General features: G+C 31.6%; 1 pseudogene across 3 annotated transcripts; it reads left to right on the plus strand.

Moving 5' to 3' along the window:
- Positions 1 to 1,537: 1,537 nt before the first annotated feature.
- On the plus strand, positions 1,538 to 4,556 carry LOC18601948 (protein PIN-LIKES 2 pseudogene; annotated as a pseudogene). 3 transcript variants are annotated; one of them, XR_016025691.1, is made up of 3 exons: positions 1,538 to 3,593; positions 3,792 to 4,049; positions 4,153 to 4,556. The product of XR_016025691.1 is annotated as a protein PIN-LIKES 2 pseudogene, transcript variant X1 (transcript). The 3 variants fall into 3 exon arrangements; XR_016025692.1 differs by lacking the exon at positions 3,792 to 4,049; XR_016025693.1 differs by lacking the exon at positions 3,792 to 4,049 and having other exon boundaries at positions 4,180 to 4,556.
- The last annotated feature ends 4,251 nt before the right edge of the window (positions 4,557 to 8,807 follow it).

Consider the following 8,807-nt stretch of genomic DNA (forward strand, 5'->3'; position numbering starts at 1 on the left):
CGACCAAGATTAATTAATTAATTAAAAAGTATGATCCGTACATATTAGGCTTCAAAAGATCTGATGCAAGACCAAAACATTGTTCGAAAAAGTCCAACAAATGATCATGAGGATCACCATTACGGATGCATATATATAAATAATATATATTATTTTGTATCCTTTTACTATTTGTTAATAGAAAATTTTGCATTAAAATACATAATTTTTTAACCTGCTCTACGTGAAAGGAACATGTGCGGCATGCTGCATGTGCACTGCCATTCTCCAAACGTGGTATATGAGATTCAGCCTGCTCATCAATTTTGTTTATTTACTTACCTGCTCCATCATATAATTAGAATTGTACAGTTAATTACCCACAAAAAAACTAATTCAAAGAGTAATTAACTAACTATTTTAGTGATTGAATTTCTATTATAACGAGTAGAGTACTATAATTCTTTTTTAGAAAGTAAAAATAAGAATTTTATTACAGTTCAGACCAAAATCAGTGCTTACAAAAGCAAAAAACCGCACGAAAACCAAAAAAAAAAACTATGGTGAAGGGACTTTTTCTTGTTTTTTTTTTCATTGCAGATCGTAGTAGAGTACTGCTACAATTACTAATTATTCATAAATGTGAAAATTCGTATGATATCTGAGAACCCTTTTCTTTTCTTTTTCTTTTTTGTGGTGTGTGGATAAGCACCAGTTGTGGAATACATGAAGAAAAATATAAGTTGTTTCTCATTCTCTAATTAAATTTGAGTCCCATCCCAATGAGGACTCTGGCACTGTTACTTATTGTTCCTTTTCAATAGATTGAATTGGATTTAGTAGGATGGGAATGTATAAGAGGAATATGCTTATAACTTATAATCCCAAAAGCATTTCAAGCTCAAAACGTAAGTCATGTGAGTGGTGTGATTGTCACCTTCGAATGGGGTAAGCTTGAACCTTCTATGATAACTGAATAACAAAGTGTCACCACATTTACTACAAGATGTGATTTGAAATTTGTGACTCTCAAAAAAGGCCACATGTCTAAGAGCACTGGAAGTAATCCTCCACAAACATAAAGCTTCTTTTGTTAGTATGAATAGCAACTACAAGCTTTAATGGATATGGGAAGAGGAGAAACGACTCTTCGCTCTGCCAAAGGAAAGTTTAACAAAGAATCACGATATACATGAGACAAAGCCAATCGTCCTTTGACAGACAGCATTTAACGTCAGGAAGGCCAAGCCACAAAGGATATGAAGGGGGCAGCATCCATGGCTCCACAAGCAATTGTCATTGGAAGAATGGTAGTTGACACTTAAAGAAAAATTTAGTGTTACAGCAATCTGCGAATGTAGCCAGTGACAGACAAACCAGAACCGTCTAAAGTACTAAACCAATATAGTTGGATGTGTTGGTAGGTGCTGGTTATTTTCAACCTTTAGTACACTACTTTTAAAATGGATACCCGACAGCCAGCCTAGCCCGCAAGACTAGTAGCTGTAAAATATGATGCCAACAGCTGTGAATATCTACCCTTTTCTTTCACTGTGAAACAATTAAATCATTGTTGTAAGAAACTCATCAACCTTAACATGCCACACATTCTTGTTATAGCCACTTTCCAATGTTTTCGGTTTCCTTTCTGTGCAGCCTCTAAGCTACCATGTCCGACTTCTCAACTCTTAAGCCAAGTTTGTTCCCATTTCTTCAATCAATGTTTCACCATTCTTTCAACTCTTTTCTGGTTTAAATCATCATTTTTATCTAATAAACCCCATTTTCTTTCATGTTAATCGAGACATTTGGCACTTCATTGGCATAATTTGGTGGGCTTTGTGGGATCTAATTGAAGTTTCTTGGCAGTTTCCATCTTGCTGACTGGCTCTCTATCTGGATCAGTTCCGATCTTGTCCGTCTTTTAAAAGAAATTATAGCTGATTGGTTTGGCTCACCATTTGCTTTTCCTTGTGTTTATCTGCATAGAGCTCTGAGATTTGAGTTTCAGTCTTGGAGTACTATGCATTTGGATTTACCGGTGAGACAGTGAACTTTGAGAGAGCTTTCCTCCCATGATCCAATTAAGACAAAAGAGTAAACAAACGATGTTTTAAATAGTTGTTCATGCTTAACTGATTGATATCTATAAGTTGATCCGTATTTTCTTGCCCTCTCTCACTGTCTTTCTTTTCATTGTGCAACTCAATCCTTGATTGTTTTTGCATTTGCAATAGAGCTTAATTGCACTATCTTACAGTAAATGATGGAGCCTCTACTTGCCATTTTGAATAGGGACTTGAAATCAACAGAATGTGTAGTTGAAGCAGTTTTGCCTGTATTGAAACTCCTTTCTATAGCTCTAATTGGGCTTCTTCTTTCCCACCCAAAAATCCAAATGATTCCAAGACCTACTCTTAAGCTTCTTAGCAAGCTTATTTTTGTTCTATTCTGGCCTTGTTTGATATTCACTCACCTTGGTCCAGTCATTAGTGTGAAGAAATTCATTCAATGGTGGTTTATTCCAGTGAATGTTGTCATTAGTACAGCCATTGGTTGCGTACTTGGGTTATTAGTGGCATTAATATGCAGGCCACCGCCTGAATTCTTTCGTTTCACGGTGATCACGACTGCTTTCGGAAACACGGGAAACATTCCTCTTGCGGTTGTTTCATCAGTGTGCCACAATGAAGACAACCCTTTTGGCGATACATGCTATGATGGAATTGCATATGCATCATTCTCCCAATGGGTTTCTGTTGTTCTTGTTTACACTCTTGTTTATCACATGATGGAGCCACCGATGGAGTTCTATGCGGTTGTCGAGGAAGGAGGTACTGAGATTGAGGAATTGCCAAGAAATGATATCAGTACTCCACTTCTTCATGAAGCTGAGTGGCCTGGAATTGAGGACAGAGAAACCGAACACTGCAAAACACCCTTCATAGCAAGGCTTTTTAATAGCATCTCTGGTGTATCTCAGTCTGATATTCCGGATGTTGAAACTACACAAGAGGAAAGTCCAAGTACCAAGTCAAATAGGTGTTTGGCTGAGCCTAAGGTAGTTAAAAAGATTAGAATTGTTGCAGAACGTACGCCGATCCATCATATTCTTCAGCCTCCTTTGGTTGCCACTGTATTAGCTATTCTTCTTGGGATCATTCCAAAAGTAAAAACCATAGTTTTTGGTTCTGATGCTCCTCTAGACTTCATCACAGACAGCATGGCCATGATTTCTGAGGCAATGGTACCTGCAGTTATGCTTGTTCTTGGAGGAATGCTCAGGGAAGGACCAAATGAATCTAGACTTGGGATTCGAACTACCATTGGCATCATTGTTGCAAGGCTTTTGATACTTCCGTTGGCTGGGATTGGGGTAGTCTATTTGGCTGACAGATGGAATTTTTTGATCTCTGACAATTCATTGTACAGATTTGTGCTTTTGCTGCAATACACAACACCGAGTGCCATATTGTTAGGAGCAATGGCGAGCTTGAGAGGTTATGCAGTTAGGGAAGCTTCTGCTCTTCTGTTTTGGCAGCATGTGTTTGCTCTGCTCTCTCTTTCATTGTATATATATGTCTACTTGAAGTGGCTGGCTTCTTTCCTCTAAGGTTCGTTCAAACATTTTTTATTTCAGGTTTTCTTTTTTTGACATGATTGGCACCAATTGACTTGCCCTTTTCAGATTCAGATTGCCCCATCATCTAATTGCAGTTCACAAATCAATCACTTTTCTTTGTTATGTAGATAAAATGTTATGTTAACCAGTTGAAATTGATGTCCTTTTGATTCTTCTCCTTAATTCTCAGGCCAAACATCAAACTTTAAACCACGATTAAGTTACTGGAAATCTGAACTTGAACTGAAAGTGAGAACCGATCAGTGAAGTTTTCAACATTTGATAAGCTGCAGGAAACTGTAAAGTCTAGGCACATCTATGCAACAGGAAACAGAAAATATCAACGAGTGTTGCCTTATTTAATCTGAGGGATTTGTGAAATGGATTTTAGTCACGTTTGCCACATATGCAAGGAGTTAAGATGAACTGCAAACTGCACATGAAGCAAGTTTGTTTTTCTGCAAACTATTCCTAATGGATTCTTAACTTTCACTTAACAAGAGAGACAATGCTGTTTTACTATATCTGACAATCTGTTCTCTTTTATTCAGCAAGCTGAAGATTGTTTTGCCATACAGATCCAGTGCAGGCTAGATATTAATGATTCAGCAATGAGATTCTGAGGTAGAAACGATGTTACAGCTGCAAAACTTCTTTGGCACGGGTGATCTCTACTATAGCCTTATCAGCATCGAGCAGCAGGTGAAGTTTTTGTGTCAAAAATCTATAAAAGAATGATTATTTTTAAAACGTCTTGTGGGATTCATATTCTTTCAAATTCATTCCAATATGTTCCTCCTTGCATAATCTCCCAAACATCTGTTCTTGAATGGCAGATATATACATGAGAGTAGGATGTCGTGTAGTTTATACAATCTGTAGACTGAAATGTCAATAATCCTCGTGGCATCTGCAGCATTCTATGTATCTACTATCTCTTCATTTTTAAGCTCTATTCGGTACAATTTTTTCCAATTTAAATTGGAATGCATGCATTACAGAAACATGTAAAGTAATACAATATTAATTCATTTCACTTGAATATATGAAAAATAAATTTCAATAACAATTAAAAGAATGTAATCAACTTCATGTTCCCCCAAACCATTGTGCCTGGCAGATATAAGAACCAGAATGGGGGCTATCAAGGCGTGGATGGGGCATTTAGATGGGCTGGCACATGCCCTATTTAGAGATATGACGTGCCAACTTGACCTAAATTCTTTTTTCCATCTTATTTTTTTTATCTTAAAAAAATAAAAGTAACCTTAACTTTTGTTAAGATATATTTTTTTTTAAATTGAGAAAGAAAATTCGAACTCTATTTTTAATTAAATTTTTTAATATGAAGTATTTGTGTTTGGCCTTTGTTAATTGATACTTATTACTTATAGGGATAATTCTGAGTTTTTCATTAAAGGAAGAGTTAATGATACACATTTATATTTGTTTTGTCATTTTGCTTTCTCTTGATTATGTAGCATCAGTGTAATATTTTGAGAGAAATCCAAGTTAATCACTGAATTTCTAATTATATCAGGATTAATTACATTAAACGTTTATACCTGATCCTATATGGCTAAATTATTCTTTTATTAGTTAGTGCAATCTTTTTTTTATCCCTCTTCTCCACTTATTCAATTTATTTTCTTGTGGACCTAATTACAAGTTGGGCCTCTATTTGTGTAAAACAAATTAAAAAATTACAACACTATATGTAACTTAAACTATATAAAAGAAGGAATGTAACTTTTTCATGTTACATAATCGCATCCTCTCATTTTTCAAATTTGGAATTTTAATTTTTTTTATTTGAAAAAAATATCTCATATTCTGACAATAATTATTCTACGTATCATACACCAAGAAGCATATAAAACACAAATATTCTCACGTGGTTTAAGTATTAGATGTAAATGTAATTATTAAGATTTATATAAAAATTAAAGTCAATTACATTAATAACTTGAGTTTAAGTTTTTAAGCTCAAATGATTTAGATTTGAAAATTAAATTGTTGGATTAGTGGTGTTTGAACTCAAATTATTGCATTTATACGAATGAAATTCATCATCTCCATTTGTGAATAACAAAATAATTTTTTTTTTTGTATAAAAAACATAATAACTAAGGTTTAAAGATAATATATCAAATTTCGAAAGATCAAAAAGCACATCCATTGGAAAGTAGAATAATTGTAATGAAATTATAGGTCATGAATTTTAAAATCATCTGGAGTAATTAACAAAAAGTTACGGCACTATCAAATAAAAATATATTTTTTATTTACTCGAAAGTAGAATAATAATAATGAAATTATAGTTTCTAGAGTTAATGAACTTTTTAAATCACTTGGAGCAATTTACGGAAAAAAAATCAACATAGCTATCAAATAAAAACATATTTTCTTATAAATAAAAAAACAAAGTTAAATACAAGAAAATACAGTAAAATCTCTAGAAATTAATATCTTTGGAATCATAAAAATTTATTAATTAATTGAGATATTATTTAATCAATAAATAATAATTTATTAATTTATATATTAATAATAAAATTTAATTTATCAATGTATGTTTTTTTTTTCTAAAACATTGAACGTAATAAATGTATTATATATTGTAATTATACGAATATTACCAAATTATCGAATTATAAATTATGATTATTTGTGACAACTAAATTATTGAGAATATAATGGGAAATAACAAAAAAAAATGAAGTTGAAGACGATAGTTCTGTACTGGAGTCTATATCGTGCAAAGATGCATTTAAAGCAACAATCACATTGTAAAACTTTCTCTTGCAATATGAGAACACTACATAAGAACTTCTTAATGCACTAAGAAAATATAAAAGATGAGATCTAAAGAGACATCAATTTCAAGAAGAAACAAGTAACATTAGAGTCATATTTTACAAAAACCTCATAAGTGAGTCATGTATATATATAATTTTGATGTATAAGGAGATTATTAATTTATATATTAAGTGGGACCTATGTATGTTTTAAAAAATGTATTATCTTATAAATTTATCGAGTATTAATTTATAGAGATTTTACTGTACCATGAAACAAATGAGCATGTAATTCATTTTATAAAAGATTAATTACACAAGAAGTTTTGTCTACCGGGTAAGCCTTAATTGTACATATGATTAATTAAGATATTATTCTTAAATAATAAAAGGGAACTATTAATAAGTGTCTAGAGGTACCAATAAAGGTGACATTTATTAAAAAATTATATTTAATGTATTGTTTCTCTTGACTTTGATAAAATTAATTTATTAAATAAAAAAATTTTCTAAAAAGATAATTGGTTAAATATCCAAATAAATCTCTAAATTATACTAAAAAAGTCAATTAAGTCCCTATACTTTTATATCATTCAATTAAGTCTTTGAATTTTATTTTATTGGGTCAAATAAGTCATTCTCACTAACTATTGATTAACTTCCATAAGTCAATAACATAATTGGTACTTTTATGCCATGTTATACGTTACATGGCATCTTGACGTGTCATTTTTATGATATCAATGCCATATGGCAGATGACGCGACAATAACATTTATCATTTAGGAATTAACTAAATGCTCAATTTGGGATCAAAACTTTTGAATTTTTGTTAATTTAGGGTTAAACGTTTCAATTGTAACAATTAAAGGTTAAACGTTTTCAATTCTTTACAATTAAGGGTTAAGGTGAGAGGTGTCTGGTGTGTATAAGACAAGCACATGACGTGAACACTAACTTTGAAGGGTAAAATATGGAATGGTAGTTTTATCATAAAGTTTTTTATGTCAAATAAAAACAGTTCAAATTATAGCGTGACGTGTAACAACTTTTTTATCATGGCATGTAACAATTAAATTTTTTAAAATAGTGTGTAACAACTAAATTTTCAACATGACGTGTAACAAGTACATTTTTCAATATGGTATATAACAACTAAATCTTCAAAATAGCATGTAACAACTAAATTTTCAATATGACGTATAACAATTACATTTTTCAACATGACGTGTAACAATTAAATTTTTAACATGATATGTAACAACTATATTTTCAATGCGATTTTTTATTGTGTGTGATATATGCTCCATCCACTTGTCAACTTAGTCCTTAATTGTAAAGAATCGAAACATTTGACTCTTAATTGTTACAATTGAAATATTTGGCCCTTAATTGAAAAAGTGCCCAAAGGTTTAGCCTTGATTTGAGCATTTAGCCTTTAGAAATTGGATTATTACTTTTCTTTTTACCATACCACCTATCCAAAAATAATTGAGTGAAGAATTTAAAAAAAAATTAAAAAATTAAACAAAAATAAACCAAGTCTTCATTATCATCTTATTCGGTCCTTAACCTTAGTTTAGGATTTTTATAAAAAATTTACTAAATTATCAAGAAGACAAAAACGCAAGTCTCTAACATTGTGGTTGCTTTGCTGCAATTTTTTTTGACTCTTCAATATTAGTTTAACAGATAAAGAGAAGGAAAATAAGATGTTAGATAATAACCTAGAAGAGACTTATTAACAAAAAAACACATTAACATAGACCCCCTAACAAAGAAATTTTAATTAAATGAAATGTATTCAATAATTAATTAGTAGTAACAACTTGGAAAGAACAAAGGAGAAAAAATGTAATACAAAAAATAAAATCCATCAAACCCAAATAAAAAAAAGACTAAACTAATAATGATGAAGGGCCTTCGGCTGTTTATGGATAAACTACCTTCACATATCAAACAATAAACCTTTCACTTTCCAAAACCCAAGATGGAAATGGAAAAGAAATGTGAAATTGAGAAACTTTGGGTTGGTTTAAAGTCACATAAAGAATACAATCCAACCCATCACCAAGGGTTAAAAAAAGTAACTTTTTAATGAAGAAGATAAGAGAAAAAACAAAGCTTGAGGAGGGATTGCTGAAATTTGACATTAATTGTCATTAATTTTGTAGCAATCATCCCACTTAACTAGCAATTAATTTCTTCATATATAATATGAGAGTCTTCTGAAAAAAGGAAAGTGACAGCACATGCATTAATTATGCGTATTAAGTACGTATTAACTCAACTTTAATGACAGAACCAAAGTTATCCCTATAAATAAGTTCCAAGTAGCAAAGGCCAAACACAAAGAGCTCCTAGGAATATAACAATCAAGCATCTATCTCTCTTATTCTCTTGCTGCA

Source organism: Theobroma cacao, chromosome 4 (genome assembly GCF_053813885.1).
Source record: "Theobroma cacao isolate CCN51 chromosome 4, ASM5381388v1, whole genome shotgun sequence".
Taxonomy (NCBI): domain Eukaryota; kingdom Viridiplantae; phylum Streptophyta; class Magnoliopsida; order Malvales; family Malvaceae; genus Theobroma; species Theobroma cacao.